The sequence below is a fragment of the Tympanuchus pallidicinctus genome, unplaced genomic scaffold (genome assembly GCF_026119805.1).
Source record: "Tympanuchus pallidicinctus isolate F22 unplaced genomic scaffold, pur_lepc_1.0 scaffold13, whole genome shotgun sequence".
NCBI classification, from domain to species: domain Eukaryota; kingdom Metazoa; phylum Chordata; class Aves; order Galliformes; family Phasianidae; genus Tympanuchus; species Tympanuchus pallidicinctus.
In genome coordinates this window covers 4,412,405-4,440,389 of record NW_026294648.1, presented here as the reverse complement: position 1 = coordinate 4,440,389, position 27,985 = coordinate 4,412,405, and the positions used below count along the sequence as shown (strand labels likewise).

The following is a 27,985-nucleotide window of genomic DNA, read 5'->3' as shown; positions in this document are numbered from 1 at the left end:
AAAGGATGGTCTGTCTCAGTGATGCTTCATGACAGGACAGTGGAATACAAGAAATTCCATTTAAATAAGAAAAACCTTTTTTTGCCATGATGGTGGCTGGGCACTAGCAGAAACTACCCAGAGAGGATATTAAATAACCATATTCAGAGTTAGTCAAAATCTGAGTGGACACGGTCCTGAGCAATCTACTTTAGCCAATTTGATGTCATAGTCATGGAATATCCCGAGCTGGAAGAAACCCACAAGGATCATTGAGTCCAACTCCTGGCTCCATGCCTGACCACCCAAAAGTCAGATCATGTGCTTGAGAGTGTTGTCCAGATACTCCTTGACCTCTGGCAAGGTCAGTGCCATGACCACTTCCCTGGGAAGGTTGCTCACCCTCTTGGTGAAGATTTTTTTCCTGATATTCAACCCGAACCTCCCCTGTTGCAGTTCCATGCCATTCCTTCAGGTTCTCTTGCTGGTCACAAGACAGAGAATCAGAAGATTCTCTCATCAGGAACCAATCCCTGAAGACCTCAAATGTTCTGTGATTCTGTCCACTTGGACAAAAGTTAAGTTTAAAAAATTCAGACTGCAAGTGTCCATTTTAAGAGAGAAGGCATTATACAAATAATTTTTTTTTTTTTTAAGAAGTTAACTTCAGCTCAGACTTAGATATTGGAATATTTTAAGCAAATCAAAACCTTCCAAGGCTCCTAAGCTGCCTTAGTTTGAATATTGTCAAATTAAGATCAGGAATAATATTTCTTCTTAGTATTACATTCCTGTTTCGCTATTTGAAATTTAGTTTTAAAATTATATAACTGTAGGAAAAAATATTTATATAGACTGTCCATTCAAAGGCTGCACTGAAAAATATTCATCTGATTAATTAAACTTTAATCTATGCCTTAGCACATTTGTATGTAGTGAAATTGTTCTTAGGTAATGTCCTTAAAGCTGGCACTGGAGAACATTGTAAAACCTGCAGAGAATGCTGTGTCATGAGTTTCAAGAATATTAAGACTGTTTTATTTAAAATAATCAAAGGCAAGACATTTTTCTATGAGGCTCTAACTCTTTGGGACACCTCTAGCAAATTCTTTTTAAAGACATCTTTGTCTGCAGATGTTCCCCCTTCCCAAAAAGTATTTTACCTCATGGTCTGCTTTTTATTTACTAAATATTAATCAATACTTGGCAAATATAGTTATTGAATTGATGAATACTTCCCAGATACATGAAGGAGTGCCGGGGTTTGTATTCTAATTGCACTTTAATTTTTATTTCTAATTGCTTTTTCTGAAATAAAACAGACAATTTAGTGAATATATGGTTCCCTGGGGTTTCTCCTCATTTTTTTGTTTTGGGTTGTTTTGTTTTTTCTTAAATGAGAACAAAGCAGTTGCTTCTCTGACCTTCTCCCAGTGAAACTGTGTTCAAAGTGTTTTAAGACTGCAGGGACTTAATTCTCTCTGGAAGGTAATTAATGTGCTTCTCTTCAGCAAAATCTGCTTTTCTTTTTAACTCTTCTTTCTCCATGTTCAGCTGCGTATCTTCCAGCTTTCTGTCATCCAAGTAGACAGGACTGTCTGTGGTCAACCATCTCTTCCGATTTCCTTACCAAGCAATTGTTCTTTTACTGAGTCAAACTGAATTTATGGACTTTGATGGTCTGGTGGTTGAGTGCTGTTTTAGGTGACTGTTTCCCCAGTGATAATCAAATTCATCCAATTCATTCTTTCTCCTGCTTTAATTTCTACAGTGTCTCTATTAAGCTACATTTTTCTGTCTTCAGCCATATTTCTTGTTAGCAATTCAATGTTGCTGCCTTCTGTCATTCTCCCTGTTTCTAGGACAGCAGCCAGCTGGCAAACTGCCTTCTCTGAGCTTTTATCATATCATTTTGCAGCATGTTACTTGTTCTTAGTGGGTGTAGTTCAGGTCCAGGAGAAGGCAGAAAACCAAAAGTGTTTGCATTAGAATCAGAAAAAGTACTACATAAATAGTAAGGGGAGCAAGGAAGCAATAAAAAGCCTTCCATTAGGTGAATAGCAGAAATGCATGCAAAATGAATCATCTCTGAAGATTCCAGAAGTTGAGAGGAAAAGTTTTAAAGGAATAGATGATCTTGAAGCTCTTCAGGTTTTTGGATGCGCTGATCAGTGATTATTCAATACATAGTTATAGTTGACAGGATGATTATGATAATACAGGAAACTTCTAAAGTCACTTGATGGTTATTAGCACTATTTACAAGACCATTACATACTTATGAAAACAGCTTGTCATTAAGAAGAACGTCCACTAGATTATAGAGAGGAATAACTCAGTGACTAAAAGGCAAAGGAATCCTCCAAAATTTATTTTACTATATTTGTTTCTTCATCTTTTTTGATTTCAAGATGTCTTTAATCTCAAAGATAATTCCACAATGCTGATATTTGCCTATAGCAGAATAGAACAAAGTGAAAGCAAATACCAGCATCCTGGTAGGGATATGGGAACTTCTGAGTTATCTTAGATGGAATCTGAGTTTTCATTAGTATTGACTTCTTGCTTTGCAAGACGGAGAGTCACTGTCACCAGGGCACTATAATTCCTTCTGTACTGTAAGTGAAAATGTAGATCTGAATCTATTAAAGCAGTACTGCTTAATGGGGAAATTCCCTTATCCACCAGCTAGTTAACCTGTATTTACACATGTAGGTTCTCAACTATTCCATTTTTCAATCTTGAGTTGATCATCTATGTTTTTGAATTACTGATGTTTTGTTTTCAAATTGGTCTAAAAGTGAACCTCAAGCATATAGGTAGTCATCCAAACAGGTATTTTGACTGTATTGTTAACTATGGGCTTTCTAATTCATGCATGGAGAAAAAAAAAAAAAAGAAAAAAAAAAAAGGTAATTTAATACTTCATAGCTCTCAGCTGCCCTGGAATTAGTAGAGCTTATATTGTGACTGTTGAAACCAATATTGTCTTGTTTTCCTGACCCCCTTACACATTAAAAAAGCCTGACATGGAAAAGTAATAGAAAGTGTATTGCATTAGGATTTAGTACTAAAGATAAACAACACAAATGAAACTGAAAGCATATGGCATTCCTTGGTTTCTGTGCCAGCTGATGAGCAATACATTTTGTATTATGATTCACTTTGGAGGTTTTAAACCATTAAAACCTTGCTGTTTTGTTTTGCATGCTTGAAAGTTGCCAGTTAAACCAACTGGAGTACCCTAATTTAGCTGATTGTGTGAGTCATTTGTCAGAACTCTGGCTTTGAATTTTTTAGATTGAATTGGAAAATTGGACAAAATGCGTTACATACAGCCAGTTGTATACCATATGCCTTAGTGATGGAATGCTAAAGATGGAAATGAAACAACATTGATGATCATCATATAAAGGAAACAGAAAAAATCATCAAATAATTCTGATATTCAAGAGCACACAAAAAAATTAGGATTTCCTTGTGGTTACCTAATGGTACTATTCTATGCTTAATAGACTGTTCTCTGACAATTCAGTTAAGCGTTTAACTTCAGTATATATCGAACAAGATAACTTCAGATTCTACCTCTCAATCCAATGACTCTAATGCAGGCTCTATGCTGAGATCAAGTTTCAATGGTTTTCCTCCATTAAAAGAAAGGATTTAGAACTTTGTCAGTAGATGCACTTGGATGGACGTATTTGCTTGATGCAGTGTTCAGTGGCTAAAGTAACTTGGAACAATTGCGGAATAAGACATTACTCTAAGAGCTTATTAAGAAAAAAACTACATAATCTTTCTTGAAATTTAACTGAGCAGTACTGTTTTCGTGGCAACTATTGTGTCTGTGAGAATATGGAAGGACTGACCTAGAGATTGTCAGAATGAAGAGAAAGTTGGGTATGGTTTGTGCCTGCATGAAATCTCTGTAGCAAACATTCATTATGGGTTTGTATTACATTAGTTTAAAATGTGATCACCTAGAAACTGCTTTAAGCATTCAAGTATTGATTGCAGTTTTTTAATGAAGTTTCTGTTAATCACAGACTCTTAAAGGTCAAAGAAATGTTAGTTCAAACCACACCTTTCTTTTGATTAAATTTCTTTGATATATTTGATCAGTTGGGTTATAAAATAAAATCAACATTCTCTGGAGCATTATTTATCTAATTCCATTTATGTCTTTCCTATTTTGCATCAGCTTTTTTCTTCCAAAGATACAGATCTATTTAGACAGGTCTGGCATAGTGTGAGACAGTTAGTTCATGTTTATTTCAGACTTGAAAGAGGAGAAAAGGCAATACCTCTTTGCATATTTTCTTTTAACTTTCTTGTGATTAAATGTGTTATGGCAGTGAGAGATAGCCTGATTGAAGGCTCAACTCTTTGCTGTTGTGTGATGACTGTGGTGCTGTCTCAGTGCAGAAAGGGCAGCCAGAACAAAGCAGAATGGTTCATAGGCAAGGCAAAGATTTTTGGCAGTGGCAGAGCAGGTTCTGGAGAGGTGAGAGGTATGAAAAGCAAACAGCAAGTCTTTCTGGAGGCCAAGTGCCCTAGCACTATATCCTGTGGGTGATGCGGGATGTGCCTTTATTTGCATTTCCTTTGCTTTCTGATGTCCTTTGCTTTCTGATGTCCTCACATCAGCCCAGCCCATCTGATCTCACCAGGGATCTTGCACCTCTTTTGGTGACCCTTCATGTTACACTGGAGGCAGATGGTGGTGGTACTGGCTTAGGACTGGGCCTTAATTAGTCCCTTCAAGTGCAAGCTTTCTGCTCTATAGAAGTATGAGATTTTTTAGCTTCCTATAGCCAAGATGAGGCCTCCTTCATGCATCTAGGCTGCAGTGTATTAAATTTCTCATCACCACTAAGCTTGAGCCTTCAGTTGTGCTGCTCTTTGTCAAGATGTTTGGAACAAAATATTTAAGCATGCTGATATTTATTGTTCTTACGATAATGCCAAATATGTTTCATTATTTCTGCTTAGTCAGTTCAATAATTTAATTAGGCCCTTCTCCTAAAAATTCCCTACATTTCATTGTATAGTAAAAGGTAAATGCATTTTTGTCACTGGATCTGATCTGCTTTTCCTTCTGCAACATCCACAAGAAATTTATAAAATGTCTCCATATAGGCCATTCACATAAGGGTTGATACTTAGAAATTGCCATATGATAGGATTTCTGGGTATCCAGTCTTGTGATTATAGAAAATCTGATTAATTGGTTAAGTGTCACGTCTCATATGCCATAACTAAGGCAAAATTAAAAAAAAAGAAAAAAGATAACAGTTACAAATAATGCCAATGTAGAAAATCTGATGTTCACCAATACGAGCATTTTTTGCCTCATTCAGCATCTTTCTGAGTCAATCTTATGTAGAAAGCCAAGTAGCAGGATAAATTGGGACATTATTGTTCAGTTTGCATGTCTATCTAAATTCAATCTCTTAATAAAACTCTGTTATTGATTATTATGTTTCTAATTTGCCTCAAGGCTCTTCTATACAATTATAGCTAAGAAACAAAGCATAAAAGAATTTTCCTACAGAGAATTATTAAAGAAAATGAAAATAAAACAGAAAGCTGAATTAAATTTATGTTATCTTGCTGTAAAGCTAACAGCCTTAGCAAGTAAAAGTTTTATGAAAGTTAAGCTGTTTATATAGCTATACAGGAAGCATAAAAAATGTAAAAGTCATAGATAGTAAATGATGAAGTAAATTTGGCTTATGAGATTGCAAAATTTGGGGTATCTAAATGCTCTTGGAGTAGAAAAACTGGGACTTCTGCCTTTCATTTTAAACAACCACAGACTTGGAAAAGGTTTCACTCTGGAGTCAACTCCATTTGACAACTCCAGCACAAATCACTCTCTGGATGTTCAGTTGAGTACCACATTTGATTATGTTGCTTCATAATGATGCCTTGTGGTTAACATAACAAGGCTTTTCTTTCTTGGATACATATTTTTAATATTCCAAGCAGAACATCTTAGAAATGATTAAATACTGAAATGCTTACTTATATTTCATGCAACCTAATGTGATCCTCAGTGTCTTATCGATGAGTTACTCTGACATGGTACTTCAGTTGTGCAGGGAGTTGTTTCTGGAGATGATTGATGGAAAAGGAAATGAGAGGATGAGCTTCACCTAACTGGTGAAACAGGTACTTAGCTTCCTGTGCTGTAAAACCATCTGTGGAGTCAAACATTTTATTAAGGGGTCCAGGTACTTGCTTGCCTGGTTTTTGTGTAACAATTAAAAAAAGAAAAGAGAAGAAAAAAAGATAAAGGTGTTCTAAGAATATTTAGCTTGGTGACTAGAGAATTCAAATGGGATTGGCGATCTTTTTAATTTCAAATGTGGCTTGCATTGATCAACAGACAAAAATCAAGTATTTAATAAAGAATTATTAAAATCTAAATTCATTTTACTCCTCCAGTATAGCAGAGCAGGCCATGGGGAAGTTTGAGAAAGTCTCCAGCAAGAATAATGAGTGCAGAAACAGCTCTAGGATGGGGAGTTAGAGAGTGACATTTCAAGTCCCTACTGTAGATTACGTCTATTTACTCTTATATACATCAATTGCTTCAAAAGTAATGCCTCCTATTCATTTCCCCAGAAAATACAATAGGTACAAAGAGCACAATAACATCATCTGATAGAGAAAATTCTCAGTTATAAAGCACTGTTTTTCAGCATTGTCACTGCTATTTGCCAATTTGCACATGTGAGCTGATTGAGGCACTTTCCATCTCTTGGTGTGGCAGCTGTGCATGACAATCCAAACCCTGGCTTGTCTTTCAGGTTACTGTCAGTGCTGCAGAAATGCACCACCCACCGCCTCACTGTGCTCACATCCACTCTTTGTTGTCCATAAATATTCAGCAAACATGGGTGAATGTCAGTGGGTGTCATTTTTTTTCTGCAGGGGGGAATTCAGTCCCACCGGTTTGCTCCCTCCACACTTCCACATGAGACTCCATTCTGAGAAACTGTCCCGCTGCTGCCATCTGTCACATAATAACCAAATACAATGGAATTTTGGTGGAAAGGTTCAACCTCTGCTCCCATGCCACCACCATCTGCCTCTGACATTGTGCACCAACGTCATGAAATAGGAGAGATGACTTTCAGAGCAGCCCTGATATCATGAATGCTTTTTGTCTAAGGCTTCTCCAAGCCTGATTTAAATTATTAGACATCAGTGTCAATGTCTTCCTTCACCTTTTCACAACATCTCAATTTTGAGATGCTTAAGACATGCAGTTTAGCACAGGATTCTGAGTTTTAGATTACGTAGCTGCAAGCTAATGTAACACTATGCAAGCTATGGAACAAAAGCAACTGTGTCACTGTGTAAGGCAGTTGAGGCTGTACCTGGGTGAGGCTGATTCCCCAAGAAAAGCAGATCAATAAAAGGTATACCAGAAGGTTAACAAAGATCCAGACCTGACTTCACTCTCCACCATTGTCATTTAATGAACAAGACAAAAGAGACAAACACACAAAAATGGATTTTATACAATGTGTTGTACATATTCTGGTGGTAATCTTTTATGTTTAAGTACATTTTCTCATTTTTAGAAAAGTTATCAAGTCTAAAGCATTGCTTCAGGTTTTGTTATGCTTCTGCCTAACATGATTTTGTATTGTATATTCTGTAAGGCTAGGCGTGATAAGATTTTAATGCAGTAAGTCAGTACAGCAAAGGATTTTCTTCCAGAAGTCACTGATTTAGGAAACCTTGTGGCAAAATAGCGAATATATTTCCTGTGGCAGTGAGATACCTCATTATTTATTTGACCTTTCAAAATTCTAACCATTTAAAATTTAATGTAAACTTTAAGAGATGTACTTCATATATGGAAAATATAATGAGATCCGGTAATAGGTCTAGAATGTGAGGAAACTTTTTAAGTATAGAACATGCCTCTTAAACCCTGATGACCTTTAAAACCATAAGAGATGTCTTAAGTGAACACACTACAATTATTGCTGTGAGGTATTGGAGTCAGTGATAGCTAAAATGTGTTTGGTATTAGTTTGTGCATGCAAATTTAGGAAGGAAATAACACCGTAAAACCGAGTTTAAAGTTCTTTGCATGAGACATTTTAAGGTTGTGGCCATATCATTAATGATATGGAAAGTTTTGAGTCTGTTGTCAGAAGATCAGCTTTGACAGATTGACAGGAGAAAGGATCACTTGCATTTATAAGGGCTGAAGCAGTGTATTGTGTAAGTTAGGGACAGATGAGGTAAGAGAATTATTCAGTTTGAAGCTGTTGGTTTTCTTCATTCAGTGGAATTACTTCTGTGGTTTTCTACAAAATAAAGAGGAATATTTTATTTTTTTCTGTACCAGGAAAAAGTGGGTTTTTTTGTTTGTTTGTTTGTTTGTTTGTTTGTTTTTCCTTCTTGAAACTAGAGTAAGGATAGATTTGGGCTATTGCTGTGCATGCTATACTCATTGCTTTTTGAGTTTGGGAGTCAGCTTTATGTTCTACGGTAGACAGCTGAGGAAAGCACAACCTTTTGAACTTCCATTTCAGTTGTCCAGTGTCTGACTAGTTGGCAAGATGGAAAAGCCTCTGTTCACCTTGGTTTTGTTTAGTTAGTTGTTTGGTCAGTAAACAGGTTCAAATAATTGATAAATTCATTCTATAAAAATGCACAGGGTGATTGAACTGCCTCTACTTTTCTTTTACCAAGTCACATTTGCCCTTCTGAATCATTATAGAAAGAACTTTATGTTATGTTCCAAAACTGAGTATGAGATCCCCATTATGCTTGTTCCCCTCCTCTGTAATGGACAATAATTCCTGTTGGGAAAATTCCAACTTACACTCTTTGTTGATTGAGATCTCGTTCTCTTTTCATGGTGTACAACTCATGTTTCATCTCTAATCATTTTGTAAATTATTGCTAGAATTAAGGATCACAAGCATCTGTTATTGCTTCTGACTTTTTACAGTGTAAACCCTAAGTAAATGTAAAAGAGAGGTAATATTGAGCCCCCAATATCAGAACCAAAGGTGAAGGTACAGATAAGTCCGTACCCATATTTTTGTATATTTTGTTAGACTTAGAAAGATCCCACCCTCTTTATTCTGGGACTAACCTAGAGAAGCTGAGGGCAGAGGGCTGTGTGCCAGGATGTGTTTCTCTGATGTAACCACAGGGACCCCGTGCCCCTTAGGAGAAAACCAACATTGATCTTGCAGTTGCTGTTGTGTCTTTTAGTAGGTCAGAAGGGAGGCAGATCTCACAGGGATTGTTCTTTCCATCACATGTGCCCTTTGCCAGATAGCATAACAGTGTGGGTTGCATGGAATCTGCCTGCAGCCCAGCTCTTGTGCAGCTGGAGTACTGTGATAGGGGATGTGTAGTCTAGGGAAGGCCTTCGAACCTCTAGGAACTGGTAATGCAACAGAATTGTGCTACCAGTTGCAAATAAACAGCTGCAGAGGACAGTCTTACTGATTCATTTAATTGCACAACACGGAAGTAGTTCTTAAAGAGGCAGCTAAAAGTGTCAGTAGGTTTAGTAAAACTGTAAGTACATAAGACATAACTACCCTAAGACTATTTAATCATAAGAAATCAGGAGAATATACCTCCTCCAGTATACATCTTTAGCATTTGAGCTTACATTTCTCAGGCACTAACAATTTCAAGGATACCACAGTTTCCTCTAGGGAAAAAGTTTCCATTTCAGATGAAATAGATAATTTCACTTTCTCTTTTATTATGAGAATAAACCACCATTTAAAGCATGGTGTATTCTCATTTTCCCTTTTATCCAATAGTCTACTACATTGTCTATTCAAAAGCAAACATCTGCATAACACTTATACTCATGGCCAGGTTGGATGAGGCTTTGAGCAACCTGATCTAAAGGAAAGTGCCCCTGCCTATAGCAAAGGGGATGGAAACAAATGAGCTTTAAGGTCCCTTCCAGCCCAACCATTCTATGGTTCTATGGTTCTATATTATTCTACTCAAGTTACCTCTTGCAGAGAAAATTGACTTCAGTGCTGTGGATTCTCTTTGATACTTTCACCAGGAAAAATACTGTCATCAGAATTAAATTAGCCCTGTTAGTACTGTTTATTTACCATCAGTAAAATTTTGCTGAACAGTGTGCTATTAATAACTATTAACCTCCTGACAAGGAAGGATGACTTGATATTGGTTATATTACATTGCTCACAAAGCCTATGTATTCACTGAAGAATCCATTAATTTAGAAATTTGTTTTGACATTCTTTTTAAACCTGGAGAGAGGTATATTTATACAACAAGTCTTCTGTTGCACTTTCATATTTTATACTTTCTGATGATTAAATAGAATGCATTTTTTTTTTTCTGTTTCAGTATTTTTGTTTTAGATAAGATTATTTCACTATCTATACCTAATTATGCACGAGATTGAAAACTGATCTTGACTTTGGGCTGCCTTTAATGTGACTTTCAGCTGAATCTTCTCCTCTCTCTGGCTCAGCTTCTGGTCTGATGATTATTTGTGCCTGAAAGGCAGCAAGGGAAGCCACAGGCATAATGGGAGCGAAGAGCAATTGAAACTCTTCTTAAAACAGCAAGGACCTTCAAAATCCACTGGTGAGCCAGTTCAGGAAGATTGCTGGTCAAAAAGTAGATCTTGATGAGACGACAGAATAGAGAAGAAGGAAGGACTGAGACAACTGAAAATTAAGATTTTAGGCATTCATATGGAACTGCAGCCTTAATTCCTGGGAATGCCCTACTAAAAATTTGAGGGAATGGAAAAGACTGTCAACATGATTTAGTCTAAATCCACCAGTGCTTTTAGTTACGAATTTTAGCTCTGCAAGCCTTCCAAAGGACAGGTCTTAAAATGATTGAAAGGTGGAGGTGGAATGCTTCTCTTCATTAAGCTCAGGAAAGGACAACGTGTGTTTTTGTGGTACGAGCTTTCAAAATAATTTAATCTTTTGCAGTAAAAAATGTACTTGTGAGGAAGACCAGTTAGAAAGCAAATAAGTTGACAAGACCAAAAAAACCAAATCATTTTTTGAAATATTTTAGAAATAAAGAACTGTATTACATGTTGGATGGCCTGTGCTGTATTATATTGTATATTCACTTTTCCAACACAAACAAAGTCATACCCAAAACTTAAGTCTGTCTGGATGTCTGGAGCTTGGGATATCAATTAGGTCTCTTTCACAGTGCTTTATTAACTTGGATCTTAGATGACCATAAATCTGTTTTGGAGGTTATTCTCCAGCCAGACTGAAGTTTGTATGCTGACAGGCAGATGCATGAAGAGGACATAGAAAGGAAGATACAATTTTCCACAAGGTCATGTTTCCTCTGTGACCTGGATCTGGAATTTTGGTTCTCCTCCAAAGGACTCAAATTTGTTTAAATGAGAATTTGTGACAAGGGTGACCATGTATAGAAGCACAGGGCATTAATTAGAAGAGGATAAAAGTCTGCTTCAGGTTGTTTAAAGTAATTGGGAAGATAAGTTTGTTTAGCAAATATTTTCCCAACAATTCTACATCTAATAACAATAAAACTGATCATTAGGTGCAGTAAAAACACCTATGATGATGAATGCAGCAAGAATTCAAAATAATATTTTGTCAAGAGATGTTCAAAACTGTTTTTTATGTAATGATTAGTTTTACCTTAATTACATCAAAATGTAAATCATTCAAATTACTGCATGTATTTGTGAGGAAAATAATTGCATTTTAAATTTCATTGAAGAGACCTGGCAAATAAAATTGTAATTAAAATCAGTTATCATGAAAACAAAAAGCATCAAAGCCTATACACTATGGATTTCTTATTCTTGGGTCTGAAAGCAAGCAAGACAAAGGAATTATTGAGATTTATTCTAGATTAGCTGAAAAGGGAATGAAAATTAAAAATGTATGTACTATAACTTCAATATAATGCTCAGATAGAAATGACAATGTCACTGTCAAGGTGAATTTGTCAACAAGAAGTCCAGACCAGGCAGCTGAATTATTTTTCTGTGGCTTGAATAATTATTTTCAAACAAAAACTTATTTTTAGTGCTGTCTGTACAGTGTACCTTGTACAATGTACCCTTTTAGTTTTCATTGGCTTTTTTATTTTTTCTCACTTTCTCTCTTTATTTCATTCTTTAAATTTCTTTCAGAGGCAAAAACTTCACAGATGGTGCTATTCTGTACTTGCAGAAAGAAACAAACAGCTGTCCTTGTAGAAGACTTAGTACTCATGTAATTCACAGCCCTACCTTCCTTTCAAGCACATAAGAATATTTCATGTGCAGTGAAGGTCAAAACTTGTTTTTGTAGAATCACAGAATGGTTTAGGGCTTTGTGTTGGAAGGAACCTTAAAGCCCATCCAGTTCCAAACCTCCCACTATTCTGGGTTGCTCACAGCCGTGTCCAGCCTGGCCTGGAACATTTCCAGGGATGGGGCATCCACATCTTCTCAGTGCCTCGCCACTCTCTGAGTTAACAATTTCTTCCTTATCTCTGATCTTCATCTTAATCTCATCTTACGCTCATTTAGTTTAAATTCGTTATTATTTTCTTTCTTGTTTTCCTTTTTTTTTTTTTTTTTTTTGCTACTCCCTTCATTTGTGCTGTAAAGAGCCTGCTGCCTTGAAGTGAGAATAAAATACCAATATGTTCTCTTGCTTATGTGTACGCATGAATATATTTCTATGTAATGTTCCTGTCTTGACACAGTCGCACAGACCAGTCTGTGGAAAAGGCCAGAAAAGGTATTATTATCTGCATTGTAATAGTTCCTATTATAAATATGAAACTGATAAAAAAAAGTTCTTGTACAAGTTTGTGTCAGAGCTAGGAATGTAAAAGCAATTCTTTTGAATCCCCTTCTAAAATGATAGGTTGAATAGCCTTCTTTCAAGACAATAACTGTCAAAGCCAAATATCTTTTTGAATTACTTGTCTTTAGCTTCCAGAACTCAGTATTTCATTATGATTTGAAGTGTCCCTAACGAAATTCTTAAGCCACTGTGTACAGGACAAGTGGCTGATGTCTGAGGAAGTTAAGAAATTGATTTAATATGTTGAACGAATGGAAAAATAAAACAAGATTTGTACAGCTGGATCTACACTTTTCTCATTTGAGACTGCTTTTTCTCTTTTTCTCTGCTTCAGGAGAAAGCAAAGGGTTTTATGCCACATGACTTGAGGACTGAAGGACAGATGAAGAATGTGCTAGTCAAAATTTCAGCACTTCATAGCAAGGTGAGTGCAACTTTCTATTGTTGAAACAGCTTACCATTGGATTTTTTCCACTTAGAAATGAAAAGACATAGTGAATATCTATGATGAAATTTTGCCAAGGTCCATGTTAAGTAAGATGTTTCTTCTGAATTAACCATATTAAAACGTTTACATCTCTACTCAACTGTAGACGTTGCTACTTCTATATGCCATGTGATATCTGAAATTTTTTTTTTGTGGGCTAGATGTAGTTTATTTGGGACTAATGTAAGGTTTTGTCATAAAAACACTGAAAGATTTGAATTTTTTTAGGGTCTGGTGGCTCTTAATGATTTGATGTCCTCTAGAAATCTCTTCAGAGGAAAATGCTCTCCTTACAGATGTAGATTAACTATTTGACCTTTAAGCACTGCATGAAAATCAACTCTCTTTTAAATGCAAAAATGTCACCTGATAATGAAAGAGACGTCTAAATGTGTTTGGGAGAAAACTGGTGTTTCTTAGAACTGTGGTTAGAGCCTCGCTCTATATTCTGCTGCCTGCCTTGCGGCAGATTGTTTCATTATCCAGCAGTATCATTAATCTTTTTTATTATCACCTCAAAAATAAACAAACAATGATTTTGTTGTGTTTGACACAAGTAGTGCATTTTAATTTTGTAGGCTTGTATGATAGACTTAGAAAAAGTCTGTAACATTTCAGCTTGAAATATGGACTTACAAACATGAAAGTGCTTTCAGATGTGTGGAGATACAGTAGCATCAGTTGTGCGTATTAAAGAAAGAGTGTGATTTTTATCTATTCCACACAGAGCTTAGCATTAACTAGAAGACTTGATATTAATTAATTTTAGAAATGACTTGACATTCATTTTTCTTTCATGCAAGTAGTTTATGCTTCTCTGTGAGTCATACTGAAAGCAGGCCTCTGTGAAACCAGAGGAGTAATCCTGAGTCATATGATGGAGTTAATTTCAGTAATAATATTTGAAAATGCAGCTGTTTTGGTAATCTATTTCTGTAATTTGTTTCTTTCCTTTGCAACTTGGCAAAATTCAGCTTCCCTCCTTTCTTTATTTGTACCTAATAGTTAAAAGTAATAATGGTGGTTGTGATTGCAGATTAATTCAGAATTTGTACTGGATTTTTAGGTGTTATCTTCTTAATTCTGGGGTGTGTGAATATAGACAGCTGGCAATTTATTGGAATTTATTTTTCTTGAGTTCAGATGGTTTGAAATTAATAGAATAATTACAAAGGGAGCACCTCATAACTCTTTTGGTCATGACTTCATTAATCTTATGGCCACTGAAATGAAGTTTTGTTTCATTATTTGGCATTAAAGTCAAGGAGACATTAGAGTCTTTGGGACTGTATATTATATATGATAAGCTGCTGTATGCAAGTAAGAAGAAACCTTGATTTAAAATACACATGCATAGAATGGTAGTACTCAAGGGTTATTCAAGAAACAGTATGGTACATAAAATATTTGTAATGACTATTACCGAGTTTGGAGAATTTCAGCATTATTTCTTGTTTCACAGGCTTCACATGGATTCATTGAGCACTAGTAGCATGTTGATGAAATTGATACTACCATGAATTATTAAAACTTGAAGACTACTTATTTAGCAATTTCTGTTCATAACAGATCAGTGTTTTTTCTTCTTTTCCTGTGAGGGAAATATTTATAGATGGGTGAGTGTGTGTAATCAGTGCAGTTTTAAACTGGCTTTCTTAAAGTCTCTTCCTCTTTTTAGCCATCCTTAGTTATGATTACTAAAGAAAAGAGGTTCTGGAGATTCGATTTCCGTGAGAAGCTCCAGGTGAAAGCATCATATTTTCTTGCTCTTCCTTGGATTTCATCCAAAGTCAATTCTGTTTAATCTGCCTGCTGCTGCTCTGGAAGTGACATCTGTTCAAATTTACACTCTTTATCATGGCTGACATGTTGTTTGTGTGTCTGTTTACCCCGAGCCCCAGTTCCAACTGCCTCTTGCAGATAATTTGTGATTTCTTCCTTCAGTCTATCACAGGTTGCTAGGCATTGAATTGCTGTATATGGAGTTTTCCTATTATTTTTTATTTCTTTTCCTCAGTTTTGCAATTATGCTTTGAGGAAAAACAAGAACTCTAGATGTAGAGCATGCTAGGAAATACACAGAAGGAAGGTGGATGAGAAATGAAGAGGTTGCAGGAGGGGGCACGCAGGAAAAATGAGCTGAATTTGGAGTTGAAATATCGCTAAAATACCTAATAAAAATTATAGGAAGATTCAAATATATTTCTTTATCAGTGTTTGTTTTTACAGCAGCTATCACATTAACACTTCCCATATCCTATGACAGTAAACTCTCCTATTGGATTATTCTTTTTTTTTAATTTTTTCTATCCTTATTATTCTAACTGTATTTGCATAACTGGGGCAAATTATAAACATGATTTAATATTCTGCATAGATGATGGTTTAAAAGCTATTGTATTTTTTGTTTTTTTGTTTTTTGGGTTTTTTTTTTTTGTGTGTGTGTGTGTGAAAGAAAAGGTGTTATTTTTGCTGAAGAGAAATCATCCAAAGTGTAACCATTACATTGTACTCCTGTCCTGGAGTTTCAGTGAACTCGATTTTAACCTAAAAATGGGATCTGAATTATATCTAAAATTGGGATATAGGGACATTAACTCTAAGAGCAACCCTGTTCAGTCAATAAACAGAGAAGAAACAGTGAACACCGTAGTTAGAGTGGGCACACTGTAAGCACCAAGCTGTATGGAGATGCAAACCCACCCAGATCTGCTTGCTCTTTTTAACATACGTCTGTATCAATTCCATTCCAGGCACCCCCAATGTGTGCCTGCTGGCTGACTTTCTAACGAATACAAGCTGACACACCTTTGAGCCAAATATGTACAGCTGCATGATCAATCTGTAGATTATGCCTTCTTTTCTATGAGAAAAGCCCTGTTGAGAGGGAAGGTAAAACTGTACTACATATGTAGAGAACATGATGATGAGAACATGATTTCTTCCTTTCTCGTGCTACTGCTCCTCGTGCCACGTGTTTAAGCAGTGAGCATGATCCTCTGTCACATAGGAAACAGGATATATTTATCACCTGATAAATTTCAGACTTTATAATCTACACAGAAGTTCTGCTGCTTGTTGTAGTCGGATTCTTGCTTTTATTTCAGCTGCTGCCTATCTTTGAAGATATGTTGGTGAAAATCACTGTTGGCCATTGTTTCTGCATGTGCTTTTTTTTTTTTTTTTTTTTTTTTTTTTTCCCCTGGTAATAAACTCTCTCTAGTTATGCCTGTTGCCAAGAAAGTACCTGTGTTTTTCTGGCTGACATCTTCTACAGTTCTTAAGAGAATAGGAAACCAAAGGAAGGAGGTTGCTGTAGTGGAGAGGTGCTCATGGAGGTCTTCTGAATCCTCTTGTTTTTGAAGGATTAGTGGAGTATGCTGTTGACAACTGCAATTTCTGAAATAAAAGAAATACAGGGAAGACAATGTGTAGTTTCTTTAATGTATAAGGTGCTTCCCCAAATTCAGGTCTGTGCTACAAAATGCTGAACGCCATGTGCTAGAGATCAGAAAGTCATCAGGTAATCTAGAAGGTGGATAGTCCAGCTATATAAAAACAGCAATCAATATTCTGTTTCCCTGCAGTCTATAATTTTCTCATTGATGTGCAAGATTTTTTGTTTGCTTGTTATTGCAAATCTCTGATTTGCTGTACGCATGATAATATATTACTTCTCCCCAAAAGCTTCACAAGAAGTGAGATAAGATCAGTTTGTTTTTCCTTTCTGTCTGTTTTTCCTTTCTGTCTGTTCTTCTGTCCACTCATTGAACATTTTTATCCTCTCTTCATGGTCATGATAGTTTAATTAGTTCCACATGTCATTCCTTGTGAGCTCCACCAAATTTGTGCTACTTAATGTTACTTGTGTTGAGTGCTCAGCAGGGGCTGGACGTAAAATACTTACAAGAGCAGTATACTGGAGCTAATGAATAGTTGATGTTTACACAGTATGACTATTTGATGGATTCTACTTCATGTGTTTTCTTTGTAAGTGGGAAGAACATTATCAAGGCTGAAGTTTTGTTCATCTACTGTTGTTCTGTCTACATTTTCAAAATAAGAAAACAAGGCACTTCTTGTTATTATAGTGAACTTGTAAATATTCAGCCTTATTTTTAGCTGTTTTAATAGAAGCCAGTGTTTTGTTTTTAGTGGCCTGAATTTGCACAATCAAAAAAATTGAGTAGAGAGAAACCCTTTTGAATTTTAAGGGAGAGATTCATGATCTCCTTCTGGTAGATAGCAGAACTTACACATCCCAGATCTTCCTCCACTTCCCATCATGAGTGACCTCTATAGCAACTTCTCCTTTTCAGCTATGCTGCATTAGTAAAGTTATTTCTGCCCTGGATCAGTAAGTATGTAAGGATTTCCATCCAGAGTAACTCAGAGTCACTGCAAGTAACAGTCAACTAATACTCAGCAAAGCTGTCTAGCTGAAATGGGAACATTGAGATTAGATACATTTCTCTTCTGTAGCAGGTTTCTCTCTTTTTCTACTAAACTTACTTTACTGTTTACTTAACAGTATATCTAGGAATGATAGTGAATATTCTGTTTTCTGAAAGAAGTATGCTTGTTTTAGCATATCCCAATTAAGAGAAATAGACATCTAATTTCTCTTATTCAAGAATCTGTTGTCTGAACACTTAACAAAATCCTTTTTTGTTCATATATGGATTTAGTCACTTTCTCTCACGTTTCATGGCAAGGGTTTGGACTATGTCTGCAAGTTAAATTCTTAATTATTCTTTTAATATGTATAATAATTATTTTAAATTTATATACATAGTATTTTTATTATATTTTCTGAAACGAGGGGTAACATAGGAAGCCTGCGAGTTGGTGTGTTTGAATGCAGTAAAAAGGCCGAATGAGGAAGAGATATCTGTGTAATCACATGAGGTGCTGCACTCATTTTCTCTCCTCCTTCTGCTGTATGCATAACACAGAGACCATGCTAGTCTTTATTAGAGTTATTCTTATAAGCTGACTTTCAGAGTAGAATGAATTTATACATATTAGTACCGCTTTGGATGGATAGATTTTTATCCTGTGTAATTACAGCATATTCATATCAGCATTTCTGTTAGTAATTAAAGGGAAGCTCTTCCTATCAGATCTTCCAGATGAGCTGCTAGTGGGATACAAATAGGAGCTGACATCTTTGATTTTTGCTTTGGCAGTACAGGAAAATAATTTGTCTTGATTATACGGTTCTATTTGAGAGAAAATTCTGAAAAATATTGCCATCAGCATTGACACGAGGTCACAGATGGCTTGTAGGAAATGTTATGAGTTTGCTAAGTAGAAAATTTTATTATCAATATAGCAGAACTGTTTGGCAGAATTTTTAAATAATAATTATCTCAGTCTGAAAAACCACCCGCCAATTATACAGACAATTTACCACCAGTGGACAAATAAGTATGTTTGAAATAGTTGGCTCTTTCAAATTACTGCTTATCTTCTCTTGTTTTACAAGGGTACCTGAGGTACCACTGTTTTCACCTCTGGAGAAGGGTAATTCGCTGTAGTCCCTTACTGAGGAAGATGTGGCTTTATTGTTCTGTCTTGCAGTGCTTGATTCCCCTGACATTAAAAAATAAACTGTTAGCATAAAACTAATGCAAATCTCTCACATAAAATCTGCCTTGCTCCTGTCACCAGCACTTGAAAAACACCAAGCGGTTCCCCTTGGCCTAAAGCAACCCACAGCCATCATGCCTTTCAAAGGTTTGCTGAGCAGCCGAGGGGGGACAGGCTCAGTTAACTATTAATGACAAGTGCTCCAAGGAAAACCATAAAACTCTCCTCTAAGCTTGCAGAAGATCTCAGCGCTTGCATTGCTCTTGGAACGGTAGTTTGGTGCGTGGCTTGGTGTATCACAATGTGTGTTGTTGGACTAATGCTCACTTATTGACATGAAGCCTGACTCTGTGCTTCCAACCAAACCAAATGGCACTGCGATATCTGGGCCTTGGGCTTTGTCAGCATGGAACCCACTCAAGCTGACACAGGCTGGTATCCATTTAGTGCTTAGTTTAATGAGCCACTTTAGGGCATTTTTTTTCTGTTCCAAAGTCGTCATTTTTATTTACCTTCAGTGTTACTAATGGCTCTGGATATTTCTTCTGAAGTATTATGGGAATTAAAACACAGCCTATCAAGTTGGCTGAGAAGTTTACTTTCATGGTTCATTTGCAATTTCCTGAATTAAGCAAAAGGGTTTAAGACATGTAGTATTACTCCTGGCCTGTGGCTGGACAAATGCCACTTGCAACAAATGGGCTTAAAGCCAGTCTTCTGTAAATACATGGACATAAATGTTCTTTTAGGTGACTTTGGGTTCAAATTTTTGTTGTTACTACTGTTTTGTGGTGATCTTTTCTGTTGTAATTTAGCTGGATAGATTTCGTATGCATTAGATACACGTTAACGCAGAACAAGCAAAACATAATTGCACTCAGTGGCTCATAGCTGAACAAATATATAAAAAAGCTGTTCTCCTTTTTTTCTTCCAAATTACACCACCTATCTACAGAACAGTCTGTAATGTAGCATACTGCAACCTTTCCAAATGCAGATAGAAATGTGACCATTGGTACTTTGATCATAGAGATACATACCTTGATCTTTCTTATTTTATCAAGGCAGCAAGAGTTGCCATTAAAAACATTGCCAGGATGGAATTTAGTTTAAGTATTGAAAGCTATGTGAATTCAAATTGATTCCAACTAAATTTTCATTGATTACCATATTGAAATATTCTCCCCAGGGGTTAACCTCTCTTGTTAATTAGAATGTGACATTTAAAAATGGATTCTCCCACTGCATTGAATTACCTTTTGAATTTTTTTTAACTGTTATGATGAGACTGACTTAATGGATTATTACTATTTTTTTATATATTAGTGCTTTTCTATTAGAAAACATGAGGGATGGTGTTGTGCTATTTCTGGAAGAACTTGAGCTGAACTTGTGTTATGCTCCTGGTTTCATCTATTTTCAGTGACTACAACGATGTAAACTACCTTGGTAAGGCACTATTAGTTTCCACTGTTTCCTTATAGTTTGCACTGTTTCATGTTTTACGGTATGTTTAGCTTTTCAAGATTAAAGGTGGTCCCTTTCATCTTTCTGTCATATCTTCCTAAGTAGAGGGGAAATTGGAGCAGGCAGCTTTAATAACTTAACATACAGTAAGGAAGAAATGCACAGGCAGAATATAAAAAAGCAATCTAAAATTCAGCACCTGAAGTGCCTCGAGCTTGAAAATGACTAAGGTATTATAACTTAATGATATCTTCAGAATCACATTTTGGACTAAAAATAAAGGAGGAAATACAACTCATGATTTTTGATAGAGTGTGTTACTCTTTGGATGACATTCTGTTGCTTATTCATTACAATGCAGTCTGCCCAGAAATGAAAGCATGTTTAAATTAGCATTTCTGCATTATTTAGTTTATGATAGCTGAGATCAGTGATTAGAAGTTATAATTTTTCCTGTTACTACAATGTTCTTCTGTCCTCTACTAAAGCCCAATAATGAATGTATTAAAAAAAGAAGAAGAAGAAGAAGAAGAAACCTTTGCGTAGGTACAATCTGCAGTTTACTTAAGTCAGGCATGTAGTGACTGACAGCATTAATTAATACCTGCCTGATTTATTTGTTTTAGATATTATGGTCAAGTCTGATGTTATCTAAGCTGATTGCTTAAGTGAAGTACTGAAGAATTTGGGCATCTCTTAGAGGATGATCCAGCCTTATATCTAGAGTTTGTTGGTCTGCATCAGCAGTACATTATAAAGAAGCAGAAAAAGTGCTTTCAAAGATGGTTGAGCTTACTGAAAAAAAATCACCTCCCCAATAGGAGTAAAAAATTGTTCTCACATTCATGTTAAATTTGTAAGCTGTTCCTGTTTGGAAGGAGGAGGAAAAGAGTACCAAATATTTAGGATTTTTTTTTCACCTAGGCTGCAGTGTTTCCTTTCAGCAGGTTTTAAAAGGATCTTTTTAGCTTTTTAAGTTGCATTTTTAATATATATATATATATATAAGTATTTTAAATAGTATTAGACTACAGAGTCTCAGTTTTTAGTATGTAAATAATATTAATACAAAATTTTATCAAGTGTTCATGGTCTCACAGAATATGCAACCAGTGAAGTTCTGCATTTGGAAAGAATCCTATTAGTTTTTTAATTATGATTTAAACTTCTCACTTAAAGAACTGGTTAAATACATGCATCATTTCAAATTTGTGAGCAAATGAGACAGATCATAATTAGAGCTCCATGATCTTCTATATGATTCCCTTCAGATAGAATACAGAAAGGATAGTTCTTAGGATTTTGCAGTTGGTATCACACCATCACATGACATATTTGTTCTTATAAACTGATACCTGAGTTCTCAACTTAGCATTGACCACTACCAGAATCTTAAGGTATGAATAAGCCAACTTTCCAGGACTTGTGTATTGAATAAAGTATCTTAGTAAAGAGCACTTTCCTCAAACAAGTAAGCCTTGCTTAACTCAATTTTAAAGCTCTGACTATAATAGGTTAAGACTGAAAATACATAAAGTTGCATGTAATAGTAACTAATTTTGTAATGATTTTGATGCATTGATTCTTTAGAATATTGACTATATCCTATATCATCAAAGTTCTTCTACAACTCTGTTTACTTTTAAAAAGACATTTGATGGAAATGACTCCATTGCTGAATTTCTTACTGCAAATGAAAACTATCAACTCCTTCATATTTAAATTTATGTTTTTATTTATTTTGAAGATTGAAACACTGCTGGAATACATATTATGTTTCTGTCTTCTGAAATGGTGTAGTTATAATCCCAAACATTTCAATATAGGAAAAAATAATTTACTTTCTTGTGTTTGTTTGACTATTATATATTTTGCGCTTCAAATTTTAATTAAGAGTATTTCTGGAATTATTTATGTAGAAATATTTTTGTCAGCTTGCATTCTTTTTAAATCATATTATTTCTGAATATATATTAAATGATTACACTGTACATGAGTCTATCAAGGATATATATCATAGAAATAGTCAAAAAGTAATTTAAAACATCATTCATCATCATTCTAAAAGTTACCTCCACACTATATCATTGAATGCAAATATATATACACTTATATCATAAGAAAACAAATAACTACATGATTTATTCACATAAGAATTCATAAAATCCAGAATAAAAGTGAAATAAAAGAGTGTAAGCATACTGCCATACTGAGAGTGTTGTTGTAGTCTTGTGGCAGCCGGAGAGCAGCAGGTTGCTCCATGTTTATTGGCTACTGTCTGGCTGGGACTGGTGCTGAGTAAGGGCTGTGCCCAACTGGAGGCAGGAGCAAAAGAAAATCACCATTTACCTCAGTTATTAAAAACTTCTGAAACCCTTGAAAGCAGATCTCTATAGCTAAGTCCACACAGTGGAGGTTTCCATTCTCAGTCCTACTCTCTTTCTCAACAACAAACTGAAAGTGACTGTTTATAAACTGCTTGTCTATCACTCTTTGTATAGTGACTATCTGTCACTGCAGATAATAACACTGAACATCACTGTGGTCAGAGACCTGTCAGACATCTAATACAAGCTCTTTTCTTAAGAGTGGTTGTTTAATTCCTGTCTTTCTAAATACAAATTTCTACAGAATGACTCATGCTCCTTCCACATCTATATTTCCTATCCCTTTGCAAAAAATGGAATGAAGTACCGCAGAATTTCTTGTTTTGTTGCCTAAACTTACCAGTCTTACTGTCCAAGTCCAGTCCAATCTTACTGTAAAAATAATAATTAAAAAAAATCTCTAAGCTACTCTAAAAATAATAGAATGATGTGTTGTAAATAAAGAAGAAAATCTTACATGCCATCATAAATCTTTACTATGCATTTGTTTCCTCTGCAGCGTTACTGACTTAGCTCCCTTTAGATTTGGTCCAAAGTGTGAAAAGGATGGAGAAAATATTTATTGAACTTCATGTCATGGTAGAGAAATAGCAAGAATACAGGAACTGCAGTCCCTGCAGTTACGTGTTTGTATATATATAGTGATAATAATATTCCAAAAAAATGGGTATGAGTTTCAGATGCACATAGAAGTAAATGAAGAAGAGGGCGGTAATATTGCCGTATGAAAAGATTTGAAATGAAGAAAAAAGTGAAAAACAAACTAAAAAAATAACTTGTCCAGGCATTATTGTCATTAGAACCAAATTATTTTTTCAAACTTGAAGTGCTTCAAAATATACACTTCTTAATGATGATATTAAAAAATGAACTTAAGAATTCTAAATTAAATTTTAAAATTAAACTTTAAAAGCTGAAAGCTTAGAAAGGTTGAAAAATGTATTTAGAACTTTAGGTTAATAAAACATAATTGAGATTGCTTTCCTTCCTAACTATTGGTGGCATCTAAATTGATTTGAACTATTTATTCACGCATTAGTTTCTTAGCTAGTTGTATAGTACAGACATAGTTGTAGATATGATACGATAAGTGACTTGTAAAGTGCAGCCCAGGAAGCCAACAGTTCCCTGGCCTGCATTCGCAGAGGGATTACCAGTGGGCCAAGGGAGATGATTGTCCCTCTCTCCTCTGCTCTTGTAAAGTCCCATTTGGAGACCTGTGTGATCCAGCACAAGAAGGATATGAAACTATTGGAGTGGGTCCAGAGGAGGGACATGAAGATGTTCAGAGGATTGGAGCACTTCTGCTATGAAGACAGGCTGAGGGAGTTGAGCTTGTCTGGAGAAGAGAAGGCTCCAAGGAGATCTCATTTATGGCATTCAAGTAGATAAAGTGAGCTTATAAACGGAAGGGAGAAAGACATGGACAGATAGCACTGGGACGAGGGAAAATGGTTTAAACTAAAGGAGAGGAGAGATAGGTTAGATTTGAGGAGGAAATTCTTTATTTAGAGGACAGTGCTGGCCTGGCACTGCTGCCCAAAACTGTGAATGACCCATCCCTGGAGTTGCTCAAGGAAATAGATGGGGCCTTGGGCAGCTTGATCTGGTAGGAGCCAAACCTGCCCACAGCATGGAGTTTGATCTGGATAGTCTTTAACGTCCCTTCCAACCCCAGCCATTCTATGACTCTTTGATGCTATGAAAATCACATTTGCTTTAAGATGCCTGACAAACACTGGTCTTAAATTCATGAAAACTATGTTGACTTTTTCCAGTACCCTAAGCAAAATTTTACTGAGTTTTGAGACTACAGTCCTACATATACACAATGACATGGGATGGAAAAACACATCAGTATGTAAGGTGCAGAGGAGCTAGGTGAGAATCTTGATCCTTTATAATGGCAATTGCTATGAGACTGTGAAGAGCTCAGAAAAAAACAGTTATGATTAATCATTATTTTCTTTCAGGCCAGTTTTTAAGGGTCTGAGAGTGACTTAAAACTTGTGATTTCCATAGATGTGACTTTACCAAATAGTCATCTACTGGAGTTTGCTGAGTCAGGACTGTGGAATTTCTGATTTGTTTTGAATTTTGTCATATGAGTGTGACTGAGAGTGGTTTTAACGTGCTCTGATGAATTTTAGCAGTATTGCTTTTATGTCACATTAAACTCAAAGCTGTAGTAAAAACTTAAAAATTCTGAGGGAAAATATGTCTAATAAGAAACGTTGAAAGGCTTGTTTTTCCAGTGGTGATTTAGTGCTTTGCCTTTTTGCTAATTCATTTCAATCTCTGACAAGCTGCTGTTCTGCAGGAACGCCCTGGGAAGTGTTTGATTGACCACGTCTCACACTGTCCCTGGATGCAATAGTATTGCCATCAGTTGTCTCTCGTGTCTTGTCCTCAAGACTTTGCAAATCTGCTCCCTCTGATCTCACTAGGCACAAGTAGAGCAAAATATAAGTGAAGCTAAGTGAATGCTAATCCACTCTTTTTTTAAATTTCCTTTAAAATTGTAGCTGTATTCATCGTACTCAACAGTGGCATAGCCTCTGTCCCACAAGATTAATTTTTTATTCTGCTTTCAAGAGTATTCCGCAATTCCACTGCAGATAAATGGAAAATGATTTGAAATCCAGCTTCAAGATAATGCTCTGCATAAGCTTTGCATTTCTGTCCAATGACTCTGTATCCTATCATTGTTATGAAAGACAACATTATAAATGAAAGCCTTTTTTTTCAGTTTGTTTTATGTCTGATTGCTTCACACAACAGCTAAGAAGAGAAAAACATTTTGAAAGAAATGTGTTTGTAAAATCACAGAATTTGGCAGAATGACTCAAGGGCAGATGTAGTGCTTGAAACTACTTTTAATTCTCTTTTTAACTGACTAGACGTAAATGTGAAAATGTCTCGTTAAAGAAACGCACAGCAAATCGTTAGGGGGAAAAAAAACACATCACAATCCAGATTCACTTGCTATTCCTTCGGATTTGACTTTGTTTCTTAGATTCTTATTTTTCTTTCTTTCCTGTCATGATGAACACAGAAGTGAACCGGCTAATTAAAGCTGAATCCGTACGAAGTTTCCAGGAATGTTTTCACACAATATGTAATATCAGAACTCTCTTAGATAATATTTACCTCAGCAAAAGACTTTTTTTTTTTTTTTTTTTTTTTTTTAAGCAGGATGTTACAGTGACTAATGTTTGTTTAAGATTGAATGTAATGCTATAGTTCCTAAACTGTTAAGGGCTCAGTTGTGCCAAGACTTGAGCTGATAAGCTCTTAGAAATGTCAGGTTGTTGTTCAGGCCTGTGGTTTTTTGGAGATGGGAAGGAATCTAATGAAATGGTGTACATGTAAAATTTATTTTTTATCCTTAAGACAGCAAGCATTTCAGCAGTAGACTTTACTGTCTTGTAACTTACTAATTTACATTTACTAAAAATAATTGGAAAATGAATTCTTATCCATGCAAAATCTCAAAATCTCAATGAGAAGTCTGAAATCTGTCAAAGATTATTCTGGTTCAAAACTTTGGAAATACTGCATTAATTTTGAAAGAGATTGATAAGTAAACTTGGTAAAAGTTACACTGTAGTGCAGAGGAGAGAACTGAGATTTTTTCATTCTGATTAAGGACTTGGAGTTAGATGATAGTAGCTAATATGAACCTAATCAGCTGGTTGGGATTCTTAGATATTGAATCTTTAAACAATTAAATAATAGTTTGAGCCTATCTTTGGATAATATTTTTTAATATACAGATGATCATTAGCATCTCGGTGTGTACCTTAATGGGTTATGCAACTTATTGATGGTTTTTCGTTTGTCTGACTGCTAATTTTGAAGAAGTAAAAAATTGCATCTCAGGTTTGAAGAAAAAGTGTGTTACAGAAGAATAAATTTCAGTCTTCTGTGTGCATGGTTTTGTTTTGACTCAGCTTATGGCCTAATCATATGTATGCTGTGTACACAGGCAGACTATCGGAGAACTATTTGGAATACAGAATTATTCAAATTTTCCATAATGTATAGCATTGATAACATTTTCCATTTTGAGTACATACTTCCTTGTGTGAAATGACTTCCTAGACACGTACGTGCAAAACACTTTATTATTATATTTGCAATATTTTTGTACAGGATAAAGCAATTACAGGTTGTTTCTCCCTCATTATGGAGGATAAATAACATTGGCAAGGAAATATTAGCCAGAGGGGACCAAACATGTTTCTTGCAGATCGTCCCATTAGCCTGTTTCCAAAAGATGCTCACCAGAGTGAAATTGCAGCACACGACTAGCTGTGCTGACAAACATCTGTTGTCTTAGCTCCAACAAGGCTTTGGGGAGTGAGTAAGGACAAACAGTTCTTATTTAATCAAGTTAAATGTAACCTGAGAGACATTTTTTTTGTCATCTGTGGTCTTGTCCTAGTTTCCTGTCACTTCTTAAAATGGCTCATGTCCTTCTAAAATTGCACAGGCTTTTTGTAAAAGAACGATTTCCACCTGCATGGCAGCGATTACAAATGTGGTAACTACCGATTGTCAAACAAAGCCAACCAAGCAAACCTGCCTGTGCTCCCCTAAAAGTCCCCAAAGGCAGAGCAGTTCTGTCTCAGAAACAAAGAAATGTACTTCTGGAGGACAATATTGATGTTTAAAACTTGTCTTAAGCTTTACATACACAAACAAGGCAAGAAGATTGAAGACACGTTTGGTGTGCTTCCAGGTAATCTGCTGTTTGCCACTCCTTGAATGTGTTTCAAATAGCTGCCTGGCATGGCAGCACACATTAATTGTGACGTTATGTAGCAGCAGAACATAATTAATCTGTTTTGACAAAATTAAATCCATTCTCCTAACCATAAGGAATTATGTTTCTAGTCACAGTTGCTTCCAATGTCTCTGTTATGAATAAGGCATCAGGATACATCAGATATGTGACTCCTCTATTTTGCCTGTTTTCTACATTCAGCATTCTGTGTTAGAAAAGTGGCAGGCAGATACTCAAACCTTGTGCAGAACCTTCCAGACACTTTGCTGTATCTCTGTACAGGATTCAGTTTCACTGCTTTCATTTTTTCAAGGATTTCCTTATTGCTTAACAGCACATCACCTTATAGAAACAAATGTAAACAAATGTTTGCCCTTAATTTTTGTATGGGAGAATCTGCTGGCTCTTTCTATTGTTCCATTTACCAGTAAGTGTC

At 35.7% G+C, this 27,985-nt stretch overlaps 1 protein-coding gene across 4 annotated transcripts in view; it reads left to right on the top strand.

Annotated features, from left to right (window-relative positions):
- The window catches only part of TENM1 (teneurin transmembrane protein 1), an 823,045-nt gene that overhangs the window by 169,681 nt on the left and 625,379 nt on the right, over positions 1 to 27,985 (top strand). For all 4 annotated transcript variants that reach the window (XM_052673651.1, XM_052673650.1, XM_052673645.1 and 1 more), the window contains exon 3: positions 13,162 to 13,251. The gene's annotated coding sequence lies outside the window, so the exon portion shown is untranslated. The remainder of the gene's footprint in view (positions 1 to 13,161; positions 13,252 to 27,985) is intronic.